Source organism: Acinonyx jubatus, chromosome F2 (assembly GCF_027475565.1).
Source record: "Acinonyx jubatus isolate Ajub_Pintada_27869175 chromosome F2, VMU_Ajub_asm_v1.0, whole genome shotgun sequence".
Lineage (NCBI taxonomy): Eukaryota > Metazoa > Chordata > Mammalia > Carnivora > Felidae > Acinonyx > Acinonyx jubatus.
Genome location: NC_069394.1, coordinates 68,551,065 through 68,571,229, shown reverse-complemented (window position 1 = coordinate 68,571,229; position 20,165 = coordinate 68,551,065). Strand labels below are relative to the sequence as shown.

Genomic DNA, 20,165 nt, shown 5'->3' with positions numbered 1-20,165 from the left:
AATATAGTCACAGGACCCCACCAAGTCACAAGGAAAGCAGAAAAATAGAATCTGACTCTGGCCCAGAAAGAAAAAAGAAGAGACCATGGTGAACGTATAGCAGACTCTGCCACAGCAATCTTTTATTACAAATAGTTTGGTTTAGTATTTTTTTCTTTGCAATGGGACTTTGTATCAGAATTTTAGCAATGTTTAGGAAAATTAGAAGATTGAGAGCAAAAGAAATTGTCCTCGAACTTTGAGCTCCCACAGAATAATATTGACTGTCCTGATGTGACTCTTCTCACACATCCTACAAAAACCATGTAGTCGACAAGGAGAGAAAATGATGCCGCCCGTAACCTTCTCTAGGGGCACCATAGAGCCTCGCTCTCCTGCCAGCAGAGAAATCTCTGGCCCTTATCCCTTCTCCCTTTTCTACCTTCCTTGACGCCTTGGTCTCCTCAATCTTTCTGCTACCTGCTGTCTCCTCGTGTTCAGTCTCTGGCTTAGTTCTAGTTGAGCCAGATGTTGGTATCCGAAGGATGGCCATTGCTTGTTTGCAACCTTTCCAGGAGCTTCCCAGGTGAAATTTGAAGCCAGTGCCCATCACAGAGGGCAGGGAGAGTCTGAAGAAGTGATAGGCCACTCCAGGTCAGTAGGTAGCAGTTTTAACAAGTGAGGGGAACTTCTATACGAGGCTTATCTGAAGCACCAGCACGAACGGATCCTTGCACCTGCCTGCCAAATCTAAGTTTGTAAAGAGACTCTAACTGGACTCAGTCATGTGTCCCACGAAGGTGTTTTCAAAACCACATCACCATCTCAAGGCCACCTCCTTGGATGGAGCAGCCTGTGGGAATGGGAAAGGCAAGGGGAACCCACATTCCAAGGTCAGGGAACGGGGTGAGGAGCCTCCAAGTGCCTGGGACCGGCTCATGGGTCAGCTGGCAGTCACATCTGTTTGGCGACCTTGCTCAGTAGAAATCGGAAAAAGACTATGTGTCCTATTCCCTGAGTTGCAATACCTAAGGCATCTGTGTTCCCTTCTGGCTCAGAGAAGTGGGAGGATGTGAGGCAGGTGGGGGCGGGGGGCAGAAAACAACTACCCCCCTCCCCGAGAGTTCCTGCTCTGTGCAAGCGAGTTGAGAGCTAGGAAGCAAAGCATTCCTCTACTGGATCACAAACTAAAGACTGGTAAGCCATGTCTCATAAACCATATTATCCCACTTCAGGCCACCAGGTTTATTTCCTTACATTAAACCTAGGCCTCTTGTAAACTCTGATAAGTGCATACACTACTTGTGTGTATGTGTGGGGTGGGGGGTGCGGGGGTATAAATTGGAACACTATTAATGTAAATTTGACAATATGTATTTATACTCGAGGTGCACCTATTCTTTGACCCAGCAGCTTCTAGAAAGTTGTCCTACATACTTCACATACGTGCAAAGGAAGTTATTCATTGTTTTTACTGAAACACTTTGGGAGTGAACAAAAAAAAAAGATAAGAAATGGCCCAAATGCCTATCGGCAGGAGAGAGGCTAAATACATTATGGGACAGCCATACAACGGGTCATCGTGGAGCCAACGGAAAAGAACGGGGACTTGCGCACTGGAGACTTTCCGAGACAGAGCAAAGGAGAGGGTCGCTTGTGCCAGTATGTGCAGGGTGGCACCACGTCTGAAAAGGGGAAACAGAGAATCATATCAGTCTTTGTCTAAGTGTAGAATGCCTCTGAACGGTTATAAAGAAATCGGTTACCCTGGGGCAGCTGGGTGGCTCGGTTGGTTGAGCGTCTGACTGCGGCTCGGGTCATGACCTCTTGGTTTGTGAGTTCGAGCCCCACATGGAACTCACGGCTGTCGGCACAGAGCCCGCTTCAGATCCTCTGTTCCCCTCTCTCTGCCCCTCCCCCACTTGCACTCTCTCACATTCAAACGTAAATTTTTTTTTTTAAATGTTAAAAATTTTTAAAAAATGAATCAGTTACCCTAGTTATCTCAGGGAACGAGGGCTGGGGGGCTGGGTACACTTTTTAGACGTTTTAGACTTTCCTTTTATCATGTGTTCAGGAAAATTCAAGTTGAAAGTAAATAAACAAAAGGTTTCGATCTTACGTCCACAGTGCCACAATCTGTGGAGACAAGGGCTCCTCACCTGACCTAGAGCACTCAAGGGCAGGAGCATGTCCTTGGAGCCAGTGTGACTGAGGCATCACCTGGGAGAAGATGAGGGGCTGCGGGGTTTACGTGTCCACCATCCCCACGGGCAGAGTCCCTTTCAGGGGCCGACTTAGGAGAATCCAGGTTTTCTTTTTACAAAATAAGGTGGCGTTGTCTTTCATGGGCAATCAGACTCTGTTTTCACACAGTTTCTTCAGCTCGGCTGCAGCTCAAGAAAGTAAACAGCAAAAACAGGTGAACCATAAAATTAGGCCTACATCATTGGGGTGATAACAAAGGCCATTAAAGCTATCATTTGGGATCTAAATGTTGGAGTCGGACTTTAATGATACCGTAAAAACTCTACCGAAAGTAGATTAATCCAGAATAATAATACAGAAAACGGCCTGATAGAAAAGTTTGAAAAATTATTCAAGCTTTCCAACTGATATGGACATTAGCACATCCCCATCCTTAATGACGTAAAGAGAAACAGCATTACCGATGCCTCATGCATCAGGGCTCAGCGGATCTGGAGGAAAAAGCAGGTGGCTTATGCAGATCTGAGAGCATTTTGATATTAAACAAACCAGCCACAATTAGGTGGGCTTGGCAAAGGCGTGTCCTGTTTATGCTTAATCGTGAGAAGTAGGCTTTTCGGATGTCTATCCTCTACACTCTTCCAGAGATCACTCAAGTGGTGCGGGCTGAGGGACGGGAGTCAGGGGATGAGACCCAACTGAGAAGCCAAGATAGCACAGGAGCGGGAGCCCACAGAGGGGCGCAGACAATGCCAGAACGGAGGAGGCTGCTCAGCCCACGCCTTTGGGGGGGGGGGGGGGGAAAGACACGCATTTGTACCTCCCGCCCTTGGCGGTGCTGGCTCGGGAAGGGGGTCCTTGCTGGGAAAAACCTAAACCAAAACCAAAACCAAACAAGGAAAGCTGCTCATCTACCTTAGAAATGTCACGGGACACGTTGAAGAAAGGAGCCTGGGGACAAGGCAGAGAGAAGGAGGGAGAAGAGCCTGGAGAGGCCGAAAGGCAAGACGGTAGGTGACTCCTTCCTTTCAGAATGGGCGATGTCGCGAGTGCGGTAGGAAATCTTGGTGAACTTGTGACAAGGCAATCGCCCCCTCCTCCACAGCCCCATGAGAAAGGAAGAGGAAAACTTCAGCTAAAGACCTGTATTACTTTGCAGTGCTTTTTAGAGTCAGATTTACAGGTTTTTGCCTGTGAGTGGCACCGTGCTGAGAGTATTTTTGAGTTGGAAGCAAGAAAACTTCACATTTGGGGGATTGAATTCTTAAAATTGGCACATCTTTTTGGTTTATCTGATGTCTGAAGCTAGTGACACGAGCACTTGCTTGCTCATTGTGGTCAGTGGCTTTAAAGACCTTCGGTCTGCTGGGTCTTTGTTTTATGAAAGAGGCCACATGGACACCACCTTCTATAGTGGACTCAAATCCCACTGGGTGCGGGGGTGGGGGTGCCTGCGTGGCTCAGTCAGCTGGGCGTCCGACTTCAGCTCAGGTCATGATTTCACCGCTAGTGAGTTCGAGCCGCACGTCGAGCTCTGTACTGACAGAACCTGGAACCTGTTTCAGATTCTGTGTCTCCTCGTCTCTCTGTCCGCCCCGCCCCCCTCACGCTCTGTCGCTCCCTCAAGAATAAATGAACAGTAGAAAAAAAATTTTTTTTTAATAAAAAAAAAAAATCCTACTCAGGGGATTAAGTTGTAAAGTGAATGCAGAAAGCAAAAGTTACGTATAGTCAAAATTTGCATTAAAGATACTGTAAAATAAAAATACTGGTGGGGCCCCTGTGTGGCTCAGGTGTTAGGCCACCGACTCTTGATTTTGGCTCAGGCCATGATCTCACGGTTCGTGGGTTCAAGCCCCACACTGGCCACCCTGACAAGGCGGAGCCTGCTTGGGATTCTCTCTCTCCCTCTCTCTCTCCCTCCCCCGCTCACACTCTCTCTCTCTCTCTCTCAAAATAAATAAGTAAAATTAAAAAAAATACTATAATTCACCCTTCAGGTACAGTATTCCTCGGCTGTACACTCAGGTTCAGCTCAGCCAGGGATGTCTGAGGCCTGAGTGCACAGCCCTTCATCAGTTATTTAAGTGGTGCCAACCACACCCAGGCAGCAGCGTGGGACCAAGTTCAGTCCCCACCTGCAGGCAGATTAAGTGAGGAGGCAGAGAATACATACATGAGCAGGCAAATAAAATCACATCAGAGAGTTTTATGTGCTGTGGAGACAAAGCAGGGAAAAGGTAGAGGCGGCACCAAGGCAAGAGTTATAATTTTATGGAGAGCGATCAGGGAAGGCCTCACTGAGGGGGGGAACATTTGAGGAAAGATTTGGGAGAAGGAAGGGTGGGAGCCGGCAGCTCTCCGGGGTCGGGGAGAGTATTTCAGACAAGGCAGCCGTAAGTGCAAAGGCCGGCCAGGGACGCGCACATCGTGGATGCGAGACACAGGGAGGAGGCAGGGAGTGAGGAAGGGCAGGGCCCGTGGAAATGGTGGGGGCCAGATCCCTGAGACCCAGGACGCCAGTGCAGAAGATTGGCTCTTACTCTGAGTGAGTTAGGAAGAAGCTGGAGAGTCCTGAACAGAGAGTAATAATAGAAGAGGACCCGAGTTTCTAAAGAATTACTCCCACGTGGCTGCATCGTTTAATATCTGGTCGAGATCATCATGGTTCATGAGTTCAATTCCCGCATCGGGCTTTCTGCTACCAGCACAGAACCTGCTTTGGATCATCCGTCCCCCCCTCTCTCTGCCCCTCCCTGCTCACGCTTTCTCTCTCTCAAAACTAAATAAACATTAAAAAAAAAAAAAAAAAACAAATCGCTCCAGCTCCTTCATGGGCAAGAGGCCACTGGGGAGCAAGAAGCAGGTCACAGGTGAGGAGTCTGTTACAACACTCCAGATGAGAGATGGGGGTGGTCATGACCATGGCAGTGTTGGCAACAGGTGGCTGGACTTCACGGTCACCAGTCAGATGAGTTAGTTGGTAGACGTCTTCACGGCCGAAGGATCAAGTCGTCACCGGTGGACCAATCTTCCACTGCGCAAAGGGGGAAAACCAGACATTAAGTCCTTCCTGGAGTGATGCAGGACCCAGTAATCATCAAGTATTAAAATATAGAATTTCTGTCCAAAAACTGAATTTTCCTCCAATCAAGTGTTCAGAGCTAATGTCTAGTTTGCAGGAAATGTAGGTGGTGAAAAGACAAAATCAGAAAGGGGGCAGTCTGTGGGACAGGTGACCCAGGTTGTCCAAAAACGGTGATGGAATTTTTTCAAAGGATGGGGGACTGGTTCAGGAAGGTTTTCTGCCTCCAGCCCTGGTTCGCACTCCGCGTTGACAGCGCCTTCTGGAATCCACCTCCCCTGAGCTGCCCTCCCCTCCCCACACTTTCTTTATTCCTTGCCCCGGATTCCTATTCTGCTCAATGCATTTTCTATTTCTAGTTGTTTTCCTTCTGTGTCATGCTGTGAATTTATAGAAGAGATTATTCGCTAGACATTTCTGAGGATCTCAATTCTCATTTTCCACCACTCCTGCTCTACAACCGTCTACTGCTGGTAGGGGTTTAGACAATAGGTCTGAATTCTAAATATGTCTGAATGTGTCTAAGTTTTATTTGAATGTGTTTGTCCTCTGAGGGGAGATTTGTGGGGATTTTCCGTCCTCTAGTTTTCTCAAAAGTGGTTTCCATGGGTAATTTTTCCATTCACTATGCTGATTGATCTATGATTAGTCACCCTGATCTGCCATAACAAAATACCATAGACTGGGTTGTTTAAACAGCAGAACAGAAATCTATTTTCTCACAGCGTTGGAGTCCAGAATCTGAGATCAGGGTGTCAGGAAGCTTAGATTCTGGTGAGAGCTCTCTTCCTGGCTTGCAGACACTGCTTCTTGCTGTGTGCTCACAGAGCAGAGAAAAAGAGAGCAAGCTCTCTAATATCTCTTCTTTTTTAAAAAAAAAAATTTAATGTTTATTTATTTTTAACAGAGAGAGAGAGAGAGAGACAGAGCATGAGTCAGGGAGGGGCAGAGAGAGAGGGAGACACAGAATCTGAAAGCAGCTCCAGGCTCCGAGCTGTCAGCACAGAGCCCGATGTGGGGCTCGAACTCATGGACTGCGAGATCATGGCCTGAGCTGAGGTCAGAAGCTCAATCGACTGAACCACCCAGGTGCCCCTCTGATATCTCTTCCATAAAGGTATCAGTTCCATCATGAAGGCCCTACTCTCATGACCTCATCTAAATCTAATTATTTCCCAAAGCTTCCTTTCCAAATGCCACTACATTGGAGGGTGAGGGGTTCAACAGATGAATTTTGAGTGGCCACAATTCAGTCCTAGCTGTCTATTTGATTTTCAGGGAGAAAGGTGTCTTAAAAACGACCCTGGTATCATGATCCCAGCCCCTGAAATATGATAGAATTTTCTGCTGTGCTGTGTGTGGGATACAAGAGAAAAAGAAAATCAAGGATGAATCTACGGTGTTGAGTCTGAGCAACACAAAGGATGGAGTTTCCGTTTACTGAGGTAGAAGGGAAACCAGGATTTCAGTTCTACGTGTTAAGTTTAGGACGCTTATGAGGCATCCAAGTACAGATGTAAAATAAGCAGGCAGACCAGAGCCTGGAGTTCAGGAAAGATCCAGGCCAGGATATAAATTTTAAAGTAGCCATGCTCTGTTTGGAGCCATGAGATGAGAGAATACCAAGTAGGTCAATGCAGAGAGAGGAGAGAAGAAGTCCGAGGACTGGATTCGGGGCAATCCAATGAGTAAGAGTCAGAGAGGTGAGGATAAATCCACTCAGATGAAGAAGCAGTTGCTAATGAGGTCAGAAGGGAATCAGAAGAGCATGTGTTCCAAGCAAAGCCAGTGTTTCCCTAAAGAAAGAGGGACAATCTAGCTCCAGGGCTCAGGCACTGGTCACATCCCTGAATATGGAAAACTTAAGTTGAGCCCACAAGATGTGTTTCTTATTCCTCTTAGACTTCACATGCTCCAATGTCTTCATTCAAGAACCGTTTACAGTCCAGGCTTTGAGTCAGGCAAAGGGCCACAAAGTCAATAACTCTGGTCTCTGTTCCTCAGGAGCTGGCTCACATTTCAGTGCAGGAAAAAGGCAATAAATTAATAACCTCCACCGAAGGCCAGAAACCCTGCAGAAGTCAAGGTCTATATAGAACCCAGTGTGGCTAAGGGTCAAGGTAGATCAAGTGCCCTTACAGACAGTGTGTGGCAAAATCGAGGAGTTGGGCTCTAAACCATCCTAGGTCCAACTGCGTGGCTTTGGGCAGGTTACAATCTCTGAGCATCTGCTTCCTCATTTGCACAATGTGCATAATAGCAATAATCATAATTTGTGCTACAGGTTGGATGTGCTCATGAAACGGATGTTTATCAACTGCCCAGTACGGGGACTATGCAGGTGCTCGGCAAATGTCAATCCCCTCCCCACGTTTTTGCCCTTGTACATCTGAGCTCTTCAAGCACAAATAGGAGGTGAGTGTTTTCAGGTTGGATAGGAAAATTAAGATAACAGGAGCTCAATTGCAAGTTAAAGGTCATACCTTTGGAATGAGTTGAAGATTTAGGATTAGGAGAAAGCGTCCACAAAATAACTCACCTACAGTCTTCACAAATTCAAGGTCATGAAAGACAAAGACTGAGGAATAGATTCAAGGACACTAAGAAGACATAAATACCCGGTGTGATTTTGGATTGGATTCTGGATCGCCCCCCCCCCACATTTCTTTATTTGCTATAGACAACAATAACAAGAAAATTGGCAACATTTTCATCAGTTGTGTTGATGTTGATAATTATACAGTATTATGTAAGAGAATGTCCTTGTTATTAGGAAATATATATTGAAGAATTTAAGGGTAAAAGATGGCACATCTGCAAATTTAATCTCATGTGGTTCTAAAAAAGAATGTGTGTGCACACATACATACATGCACATACACTCATGCAGAGCAGAGAAAGAGAATGATGATGCGAATGTGTAAAACGTCAACGGTTGGGTAATCTCGGTGAAGGATATATGGAAATTCTTTGTATACTAATTGCAATTTTCCTGGAAGACTGAAATCACTTCAAAATATTTTTTTTTTTTTAAAGAAAGCTTCTACTATGAAAGGCAAAGCAAATGACTTTTTATGTCATAACGATTCAGGAAATCCTACCCAGGAAAAAAAATCAAAATTGGCAGCCAAGCTCTGGAGTGGAAACATTAACATGGCCCCAGCCAGAGACCTGGCAAGGTTCAGAGAATTCTGGAGGCCCCAATTAGAAGTAACGGGAACTGAACTAGTAGTATCTCAACACAGGTTCATTAGTACAGCAACGGTCCTTTCTTAACATAGAGTTCAACGCAAGGGCACCGCTTGTGTGGTTTCCGAGAGGCCCTGAAGCCACCACATCCTTTGTCAGAACTTTCTGTATGAGAGCAAAGAAAAGGTAAGAGCTTAATTGTAGTACCAGACCAGCAACAATCCACACACATTTGATTCTACCTGTCAATCGCTGGTTTGGGAGAATGCCTTCCAGAAAATTATCTACTGTGGTTGCACTGCCACTTTTCAGAATGCTTTTATTCATGTAAAGTAGAAGTCTGTAAACCTTACCCAAGCTATTTTCATTGCAAGTTTTCAAAATCTAAATGATTCAGCCCTCCTTAATTTAACATGTACACTCAATTCTTTGTTTCTGGGAAAGAATCATTACATAGGATATGGCAAGTGTATATATATGTACAAAAGGAAAATGTGAATTAATAATCCTACTGTATTTATTATATTACATTATGTATAAAATACAATTACATATATTTATGTATAAACATATTATATATAACAAATAAATATGATAAGCCCCTGGGAATCAGTTAAAGAGTTGTCAGAATTAATACGAACAGGTACAAGATTCACACACAAAAACCAGTGGAATGCCTGTACTCCCAATTCCCCAACACACCCCCGGTAAAAAAAAAACCTGTTAAAAAATTTAAAAGACATCCTCTTCTGATGAGTTCAAGGGATGCATGTTTAAAACTTTCCATTTAAGAAGGTAAACTAATAAATTCCATTGAAAAGTAGTAATAGACAACAAATAACTAAGAAAAATCCTAATGAGAAATGTATATGAAACTACTTAACTGAATTCAGAGATATAAAAGATACATTAGGGGCGCCTGGGTGGCTCAGTTGGTTGGGCGTCCGACTTGACTGCGTCATGATCTCGCGGTCCGTGACTTCGAGCCCTGCATCGGGCTCTGTGCTGACAGCTCAGAGCCCGGAGCCTGCTTCGGATTCTGTGTCTCCCTCTCTCTCTACCCCTCCCCCGCTCATGCTCTGCCTCTCACTCTCAAAAATGAATAAATGTTAAAAAAAATTTTTTTTAAAGATACATTATATGCTGCTGTATGGAAAAAGCTAAACATAAAGATGCCAGCTGTTCTCAAATTAATTTGTAGGCTTATTGTGTTCTCTATAAAACCCATGTTGAGGTGTGGGAGGGTTCTGAGGACTCAACAAAATAATCTAATTAATCTTAACATATAAATAGGAAAAGATACCATGTACACCTGAAACCAATATTATACTGTATGTTAAACTAACTGAAATTTAAATAAAAACTTGGGGAAAAAATGATATCAAAACAAATTCCTTATAAGAAGGCCAGTAAGAGAGAATTGGCCTTACACTGAAATATATTGCAAAGACCTTATAATTAAACTAATGGTACTGGTATAAGAATAAGTAGAAATTAAGGAAACAAAATAGTACAAAACAGATCACAGTGTTTACAAAATGTAGTATGTTTTATAGACAGTATTGTAAACAAGGAGAAAGAGATGATTATTTGATAATGATGCTAGAAAAACCATGTGTGGGATTTCTAGACTTGAAGAAAAAGGTTAACAAACATTTAAAGAAAACTATCTAGGTCTGGACCATAAGAGTCTCCTGAATTTCCCTTCTCCCATGAAGACACCGAATAACAACTCCACATAGAACAGTTCCCTCAGAGAAATCCAGAGACCAGCAGAGTGGCTCCTATACATCGGGACACTGCGAAAGTACCCACATCAAAGCGACCAGGAGGGGCGCCTGGGTGGCTCAGTCAGCTGAGCACTGGACTCTTGATTTCGGCTCAGATCATGATCTCACAGCTCGTGAGTTCGAGTTCTGCGTCCGCCTCTGCACTGACAGCGTGGAGCCTCCTTGTATTCCCTCTCTCTCTCTCTCTCTCTCTCTCTCTCTCTCTCTCTCCCTCTCTCTCTGCCCCTCCCCCGCTCACACTCTTTCTTGCTCAAAATAAATACATAAATAAACATTAAAAATATATAAACAAAGTGAGTAGGAAAGGCTGAGACCGCTCCTGCCATAAACCCTACCGCTGGCACACGACTATGGCGCTGGGAGGGAACAACACCTCTCCCAGCCTCTCCCTGAGGACCCAGAGGTTTACACAGCACATCCAGTGCCCCAGCTCCTAGGGCCGGCTCCCAGGGATGGGCCCCCAGATCGCCTAGCTCTGAAAACCAGCGGGGCTTGCACTCACAGTCCTGCAAGATGACAGCAAACAGAAGCAGTTACTAGTCAGATGTGCACTCACCTCAGCTGATCCACAGGGCTCGGTGTGGAGGGGGCATGCGGACATGCAAACCGTCCAGTCTCTCCCTGGAAGGAATTTGACTGCACACTTTACAAGCTGCTGCTTGAGGACCCTGCCTCCAGTTAGCACCCATCTACGTGCCGAACGCGGATCCGTCCCAGACCCCGAAACGGCCGGTGGGCACATCCCCCACTTCCCCTCTGGTTCACTCCAGCAGTGAAACCAAAGTGCCAGTTATCTCTCAGGAAGGAGTTGGTCCACACAGCTAGTGCCTCAACATTTACAGCCGTCAGCTGAGGGATGGGCCCCTAAATCGCCTACTTCTCCTAACCAACAGGGCTTGCATTCATTCACTAGTCCCAAAGGGATATTAGCCAAACAAAGAAGCGGTTTTTCAACAGGCGTAGGAGCATGTCCCATGACTCTACGCTTGGGCTTAACACAGAGGAAGCAAGGGAAAATGCCCACCTCCCAGTTCCTCCCTGGGAAGGACTTAACTACATACATTCCCAGCTGCTGTCTGAGCGTCCGTTACGAAACAGCCTGCATCTACTTGGGAACTACAGGCCTCCCCTTTGGTACACGGACAGTCTTGGCACACCCTCACCTTCTGGGAGCCGCTAAGAGAAAGGCTTGAGAGTAGACCGGGAGCTCAGACCAGGCTGATCGACTTCCAGAAGCCATCCCAGTAGCCAGGGAGAGGTGTTGCTTAACCCTGGTAACACTGTGTGTTGGATGCCACTGGACCTTGGGAAGATGTGGATTTAAAAAGTAGGGCTGATGTCCATTGCCTGATGTGTCGGGGGGGCCCTTTCGGTGACCATTGCTTGGCTGCCTCGGGCACTAACCAGCAGCCAGAGTTTCTATTTCATCAGAGGAAGTGAGGAGATTGTCAGCACAAAAAGCAGAGTCCTTGCGAAAGAGGCATGCCCTTCCACTTTTGCAATGATGGCGGCCGGCAAGCCAGTCATATAGCAACCTGATCGAATGCAGATTGCCGTTGGTCCCAATCTGATAAACTCTGTTGGGCCTTGGGTCTATGAATAAGGAGTAGTAAACAGACAGATCTGACTCTCAAACAGTGGCTCCAAAATCCAAGCACGAACTGAGCGCTGAGATCAGATGTCGGGAGACTTGTGGTCCATGGATGCTTCAGCTTTCGCTGATCATCAAAGGGACAGGGATTGGGGGATCATGCGCTCCAGAGTATAACGTCTACGATTTTTGCCAAGATGCCATCTGAGTCTCAGAACCATAAGGGAAGGGACGTAGGAAGGCAAATCTAAGTAAGAACTTCCTAGGGGCATTCAGAGATGGATGAGCCACACAGTCACCGGGCCTCGGCACAGAAGGCACAGGTGGTATAATAACCACATTTTCTAGCTTCTAAATTGATGCTTGACATTCGGGCTTTCCTGACCGGGGAAAGACCGCCCCTGTCAGCACTAGCTAATTCCTAGAGGCAATAGCCCCTACTCACCACCCACATGCTTTAGTAGTGCCTTACTCTTTGGGACAATATCCCCCATCCTAATCACCCCGGGGCCAGCCATTACATAACAGAGGTAGCCCCTACCCACTGAGCCTGCTGAAATTGTGTGAACCAGCCCAGTGCTAAACCTGCTTAGCCTTCTTACCCTGCCTTGCACACTCCTACCAACAAAAGCTGCAATAAAGCCACTTGCCCACAGTTCCCTTACTCTCTCTGCCTGTGACCAATAACGGTGCGTCCCTGGGTGGCCCTGCATGGCATGACATCCCCCTTCCTCTTAGAAACTACAAGTAAGAAACTATCTTTTCAATGGCAATTGTCTTCTGATCTGCCGACCTCACCGACCCTGCATAAAAAATAAACTCTAGGGGCGCTTGGATGGCTCAGTCAGTCAAGCGTCCGACTTCGGCTCAGGTTGTGATCTCGCGGTTTGTGAGCTCGAGTCCTGTGTCAACAGTCCTGTGCTGACAGCTCAGAGCCTGGAGCCTGCTTTTGATTCTGTGTCTCCCTCTCTCTCTGCCCCTCCCCTGCTCACGCTCTCTCTCAAAAAAACGAATAAACTTAAAAAATTTTTTCATTTTAAAATAAACTCTACATTTTAAAACAGTGGCTGATGGATAGACTGTCAGTCTTGGGGCTAACAAATTTTAATAGCTATATCTCAATGTTTTGAAAAGGCCACAGTGTCTAAGTGGCCCCACACTTGGACATAGACAAACTCACAAATGCAGAATTGAATTGATCCCCTCCCAATGCATCCGGTGCCTCGTGGGCTTGCTCTGGGAGGATCTGTATCTTGGGCAGAGCACAGGGGTATTAATCCACTCCCTGCACAGACCCCAGGACTGCCAGCCGCACGTGGAATTAGAAGCTACCTAAAATGGTTATTTTAAGCGACTGAAGTGGGGAGGGGGGCAGTCATTATACAGCAAAAGCTAACGGAAATACTGCCCGGCGCCCATGAGGTAGCACTCCCTCGACCTGCAGGTGGTGAGTTCCACCCAGACCTGCACCCCTTTCCTGCACCAGAGAACTGGGTGAGCCTGATGGCGACCACAGATGTGGCAGCAGTGGTGTCCAGCCCTAGGAAGCCACTGCATCATCAGGCCACTGCAGTGCACCCCATCCTGAGAATGATTATGAGTGCTGGCCCATTGAAAAGGGAAGCAAGGATCTTTGACTCACCATTACAGGTACGAGGGACTCGGAGGAAGCCTAGTCCATCAACCTTCCTTCTCTAGACACATAGGGAAGGACTAAAAGACAGGCATCACTGTATTGCTATTTTAAGTCCATTGGACATCACAGCCTATACACAAGATCAAAATGAGGCCACTTCCCCCTGAATTTAACATACCCGGTGGGTACCGGGCAGGGCAGTCTTCACCGCGCATGGGCACATTCTGCTCGAGTTCAATGATCACCCGCAGTAGACACACACACAGGCCAACGCTTGGGCGGGAGCCTGAGCTTATACATCACTCAGTGAATCACAAAGCCAGGCAGACCACGCCTACGACACACACACAAGGGGACTGGGCAAGGAGAGGAAAACACCCTGAATATCAAACCCTCTTTGGGGGAGAGACCAGAGCGAAGCCAGAAGAGATGAAGTACAAAGGGCAGAGTGGCTGACGACCCAGAGGAATTCTTACACAGGAGGCCTGGAGGGCAGCCTGCAAGCTGGGCAACGGGGGAAAAAGTGGTTAAAGTATCAGCCTGTGCTGGCTTTAAAGTCCCCATCCTGCATGCCCCACGTAGGCTAACACCGCCAGCTTTTACCAATGGGATACCTCACAGTCCGTAAAATAAGTCTTGACATCGTGTCTTGGAGACAAGGCATGCCCCAACCAGAACGTTGTAAAGGACAATCCCCCCCGGAGTTGGGACACTTATCCAGGACTCTCCTGGCTGTAGCGGCCTGTTCGCACCACAGGCACTCTTCACTTCGGTCCCTGACTCCAGGTTCCATGTTCCAGTGACTCCATCACTCTTGTCCTTGTCCTCTTTGCTCTTGCACTCTCTGATTCCCCCTGTATACTTGGCCTGCATCCACCTCACTGCCCCCACTTTGGACCACATTAAATCGGATTCCTGCCCTGTCTGAACCCTCAACCCACCTCCCGCACTGGCCAATCCTCGCCACCGAGGCTAGGTCCTGGCTGGGCCATCCGGTCCTCTCAAAGGACAAGGACCCAACCAGCTAGGATGGCCACATACGTAGCAACACAGAAACATGTTTTTGATCCAGTTAACTAAATACAGGACACAAATTATATCTGCAAATACATGACAAGGCACTAAGGGGAAATAACAGAATTTTTAATTCAATTTTTTTCTCTTATCATGGTTACATTATTATTGTTGTTCTAAACTCTATTATTAGTTCAAACTTTATGTGCCTTGTCCCCTCAACAATGGAGCCAACCATTATTGTTAATTACACCAAAAGATTTGCCTATATTATTTACTAGCTCCTTGGTCTCAGGATCAAGACTAGTAAAGAGGAACTCATTTAGATCCTTCTGACTAGAGAAGAAAAAAATGTAAATGCTCATCTTCACTTCAAGTTATTTGATACAATTTAAAGAGAAAGGACAGTGTTTACTATTGGCAAAGTAAAGTTACTATTCTGATTGCACAAATTGAAAAGTTTTATTTTCTTATTTAACTTTATAAAAAGTGGATGAAATATATTTTTTTAACTATCAAAGAATATAAAAGAAAAAAGAAGGTATTCACTGTGGGTTTAAAATCTTGAAAGACAATTACATGGGATATGAAGTGCTCAGAGTATGGGTAGAAATTTTCATGACTAAGAGAGTATATGATTTGCCCAAGATTACATGAATGACAAGAGATGGGACCAGACCCCTGGTCTCTGACTACCAGTAGACTTTCTACTCTCATCCAGCTAGGAAACTGGATGGAAGATGTGACATATAAGCCAGAGAAGAAGAAATTTTGATTTTTACTTTTTAAAAATATTTTTTCATGTTTACTTGAGAGACAGGGAGAGAGAGAGAGTGAGAGAGAGAGATGGAGGGAGTGCATGACCATAAGAGGGCAGAGAGAGAGGGAAAGAGATAATCCCAAGCAGGCCTGTCAGTGCAGAGCCCGATGCAGGGCTCGATCCCATGAACCATGAGACCGTGACCTGAGCTGAAATCAAGAGTCTGCCACTTAACCAACTGAGTCACCCAGTCTCCCCAGAAATTATGATTTTTAATTTGCCAACAGTTCAGTGTGGTCCAGGGATAATGTGGGTGACCTAAAATAAATATCGGTTGGGTTTCATTAATGGAAATATGGAGTCTACCCATTGCCCACCATGATTATCTACTCTCCCGTTCTGAGAATCTCTGATTCTCTCAAACTTTTGAGCTTCTCCCCGAAAAATTTCCAGGATGAATTAACTTGAATGCAAAAGATGTTAAAGTAGTATTGTAAGTTTCTAAAGACAATCTATATGATGAAACAGAATGACTCTAAATTAGGTTTATGAGAAATTATACTAAGTGTTAGAGAATTAGAAGACTAAAAACATGCTATATTTATGCAAAAAGGAACAGCTTCAATAGAAAAACTAGTGATTAGGAACTTTTCCTTAAGTCCAAAAGGGAAATAATGACATGATTTAGAGTACATTTAGTTGAGACACTTTAATCTATAGGGGAAAAAATCCAATGTCAATGTTTGTTTAAAGTGCTTCTCTTGCATGTACATTGCTTACAGTAGATGTTCAAGGAATACTTCTTAATGGATATTGTGTCTCCTCGCAGGTGTCCCCAGAAGCATCTTTCTTTATATGAAAGATTCTTTACCCATCCAGAGAAAAACCCCGCTAGCCTAAAAGTTGCTCAGTTAGGTAGAAGGGGGATGGGGATTGGGAATTTTGTATATAGATCACAAATTTATGTACATGAAACTTCCTGACCCTTAATAGATACTTAAAATTGTTTGTTTCCCTTCTTTTTACCAAGTCTTTCAGGGCATTCTCTTAGGTCAGAGTAGAAAATATCTAGTATTAGGTATAAATCTATGTTTACACAGCCATTAGGTTTTTTTTTAAATGAGATATAATTGACATACGATATATTAGTTTCATATATTAGTTTCAAGGGCACAACATATTGATTCAATAAACCATTAGTATTTAAATAAATACAATAACTGTGTTATTAAATGTTCTTTAGGTTTCCGGCAGCCTCCTAAAATCTACTATTCTAAATGGCTGGATGTAAACACAGTTGGTTAAACCTTAGGTTAGCTGGTTCTCTTCTGACATCTAGTGTTTCTGACTCATTACTGCAAAATACCTCAGTTCATTTTAAACTGCTGTTGGAAGAAAAATGTTACATAGAATAAAAACTTTATTCATTTTATTTTTTCAAGTTTATTTATTTTGTGAGAGAGAGAGCAAGTGAGCAGGGGTGGGGCTGAGAGGGAGAGTGAGAATCCCAAGCAGGCTCTGCACTGTCAGCACAGAGCTCGATGCGGGGCTCGAACTGATGAACCATGAGATCATGACCTGAACCGAAATCAAGAGCCAGACGCTTAACCAACTGAGCCACCCAAGTGCTCCCTCTTTATTCATTTTAGAAAGAAATTTGTTAAGTGGAGTAAAACTACAAAATAAATAGTAACACAGCTTCTGTTTGTTTTTTTTTTTTTAATGTTTATGTATTTATTTTTGAGAGAGACAGAGATAGAAAACGTGAGCAGGGAAGGGGAAGAGAAAAAGGGGGAGAGAGAATCTCAAGCAGACTATGTGCTGTCAGCACAGAGACTGACACAGGGCTTGAACGTAAGGACCGTGAGATCATGACCTGAGCCGAACTCAAGAGTCAGCTGCTTAACCGACTGAGCCACAGGTGCCCCACAAAGCTTCTGTTTATTTCTAAGAGGCAAAAGACTCTTCTCTTAGCTCTTCCCGTAAGAGAAAAGTGCTGCATTTTCTTGCTAGTCTGACAGGTAGGACAGAAAGACCCAGCACGTGCGTGGGCTCTCTTACTGAAGAGGACGCAGGGGGAATGAGAGAGGTGGCCCTTACCGCGGGCCTGTCACATGTCGGGTGCTGGGCTTGAACGCTTCACTGTGAGCTATCACTGTGTTTGTTTTTTTTTTTAATTTTTTTTTTTTGACGTTTATTTATTTTTGAGACAGGGAGAGACAGCATGAACAGGGGAGGGGCAGAGAGAGAGAGGGAGACACAGAATCTGAAGCAGGCTCCAGGCTCTGAGCGGTCAGCACAGAGCCCGACACGGGGCTCGAACTCACAGACCGCGAGATCATGACCTGAGCCAAAGTCGGATGCTTAACCGACTGAGCCACCCAGGCGCGCCATATCACTGTGCTTTTAGAAGCCACAGGACCGTCCTAACCACAGAAACTCAGCCTGACAGGGTACTGAGGATTTTCGTACTCTGTGGTGTGGAAATGGAGACAGCCAACAGCCAACGTGCCTTCATAAAACATCTCGTGTCAGGCCACATGTCACATAAACTTGTGGGCACTCAAAGACATCTGGCTGAATGGCAATGAGTGTTGGCCTGTTCCTTTGAGTCCAACATTCCCATTCCATCTGGGGTGTTTCACGTAGGTGAGAGGTTGGGAAATGCTGGAGGTAATGACCTGTCAGTTGTTCCCCCAAGGCCCTTAGACGCTGACGGCTGTAGGCTGGAGAAGGGTCCACTTTAGCGGTCTCTTACACATAGAAAGCAAGCCACACTTACCCGATCCTTCCTCCTTTTGTTCTTTCTTCCTTTTTCTTCTAACCTGCATGTTCCCCCACTCACACTTGGTCTTTCAGCCTCTGTTTCTTTCCCCCAACAGAGAAGTTTTGACACTCAGTGTGGCCCGCTGACCTGCTAATGCTTCTTTAGTGTTTACTTCTTTAAGCTGTTGTCACTGAGCCGCTACTGAGCCAGGCAGCATCAACTTTGGGCCCAGGCAAGTGGAACCCCTGCTCCAGACCTTGCCCATAAGGGCCCCCACTTTGGACAACACTTTGGACAACCTCCTCAAAGTTGTCCAGGCCCCTTTCTAGTGCCTGGAACTGGTCAGGGTGAAGTGCTCTCTGGGCTAGGTACCCCATACCTGGACCCGGTCATGTGTGGGTCTGGGTCACCGGAAGTACTACCTCAACATTTCATAAGTGCCCCACAGTGGTGACAAGCCAGCCATAGCAGAGCTACACGGTTAGGGCACTTTGAGCCCAGCCAGACCCGCCTGGGCCTGTACTCCCAGTTCTCCCCTTCAGGAAATGAGCGAAACCCCACTCATTCAAGGCAACGAGGTGCCCTGAGCAGCTTTCGGATTCATTCCTATGCGATTGTCCAGGTCCTGTGGCCAGACTTCAGTTCCAGGAGGGCCGCCTGGCAAGCACAATATTCCTTTCACAGGATTGCACGAGATTGGATGGCCAGAATGGTGTTGACATGTTAAGTGACTCTCATAATGGGCACAGGACAAGTTCAGGTGTGTGGTTATCGGAGATCTACTGATCCTTGGGCTTGAGCCATTTGTTTGGGCCTGTGTATTGGCCCTTACACATCCGTCTTCCAACTACAGTGTCACCTCTAGTTTACAGAATGCAAAGGCATTGGGTGGCAACACCCATCTCTTAGCCTCCATGTCTCCGGCCACTGGAACCCAAGATGGTCAGTCCACTCTTCCCAGGAGCTCCACATGATGGATCAGGCAGCCCTCTGGGGCAGCTATCTCTCTCCCCCTAGGGCTTTCCTAACATCAACAGGCATTTCTAATCCGTCCTGTCTTGCCTCCACTGATGTAGCAATGTCAGGCTGCCCTGGGTCAGTCTTACGTCAAGCTAGACAAGAAACAGACGTTCCTTGCCTGGATGGGACCGCTCTTCTCACTTGCCCTCGGGCCTCTTGCCAAGCCTCTGGCAGGCAGTAGTATGTGAAAGGCAGGGATATTGTCAACTCTGAAAGCGATCCCATCCTTGGAATACAGTGAGTCTAGCATAAAAAAAAAAAAAAAAAAAACCATGGAAAAATGGAAAACTGAATTTAAGTAAAAAAATAATGGTTTACATTTTCTTATATGTGTGCTCTTCATCAATGAAGCACAGTGAGAACCTTTGGGAGCAATTAGTAGCATTCACAGCGGAAGGAGGGATGATACAGCATGAGGAATGACACGGTCAGGATTTAGCGTGATTAGGGAACTTCAGAGACAAGGAGATTTCTATTTCAATACAAATGGGCTGGAAAGAACCCTGGCAGAACAGTCGCCACCTTTTTCTAGTGGTGAGAGACGTGGAATTAGCTAGAAATGGCACATCTGACAAGACTTACCAGAATCTTTTTGCTCACGGATAGAAACTAAATCTGCTACATTTCTCCTAAAACCCTGTGAGCTGACTAAATGTGTTATTCCCTCTCAACCCCTATATTCTGTTTGGATGTATTGCTCAAAGCTTACGGTTTACCTCAGTATCTTCAGATTATTGTCCTTATCTTTCTGAACCTAAAGTCATTCATAAGCTCCTACAACACCTTGCCCAATCACTCTGTTTCCCATGTTTCTACTCCAGCAGCAGCTCGGAAGGACTAAGGAGAACAGAGGCATAGACGCGGTCTGTCAAAAACAGTTCAGAATGTCCTGTCTTCTATTTTTGTTGTCCTCTAGGAATTCCGAAATTTCAGAGTTGGCGAGGGTGTACAGGACTGAGGGATGGAAGAGGGAAGTACAGATTGAGAAATAGATTACAATGTACCCCCAAAAAATGTTGGGCAGCTTTCAAATTATTTTCCATGGAAACAAAGTTTACTCACCAATAGTCATAAGTATTTACTGATGGCGTACTGTGTTAGACACTGTGAGAGAGAAAAAGTTCAA

At 45.6% G+C, this 20,165-nt stretch overlaps 1 long non-coding RNA gene across 1 annotated transcript; it reads right to left on the bottom strand.

Annotated features, from left to right (window-relative positions):
• Positions 1 to 402: 402 nt before the first annotated feature.
• On the bottom strand, positions 403 to 14,543 carry LOC113594758 (uncharacterized). The gene is made up of 4 exons (XR_003415198.2): positions 13,485 to 14,543; positions 5,111 to 5,224; positions 2,142 to 2,369; positions 403 to 1,664 (listed from the first exon to the last, which is right to left on the bottom strand). It is a non-coding gene; the product is annotated as an uncharacterized LOC113594758 (long non-coding RNA).
• Positions 14,544 to 20,165: the final 5,622 nt, after the last annotated feature.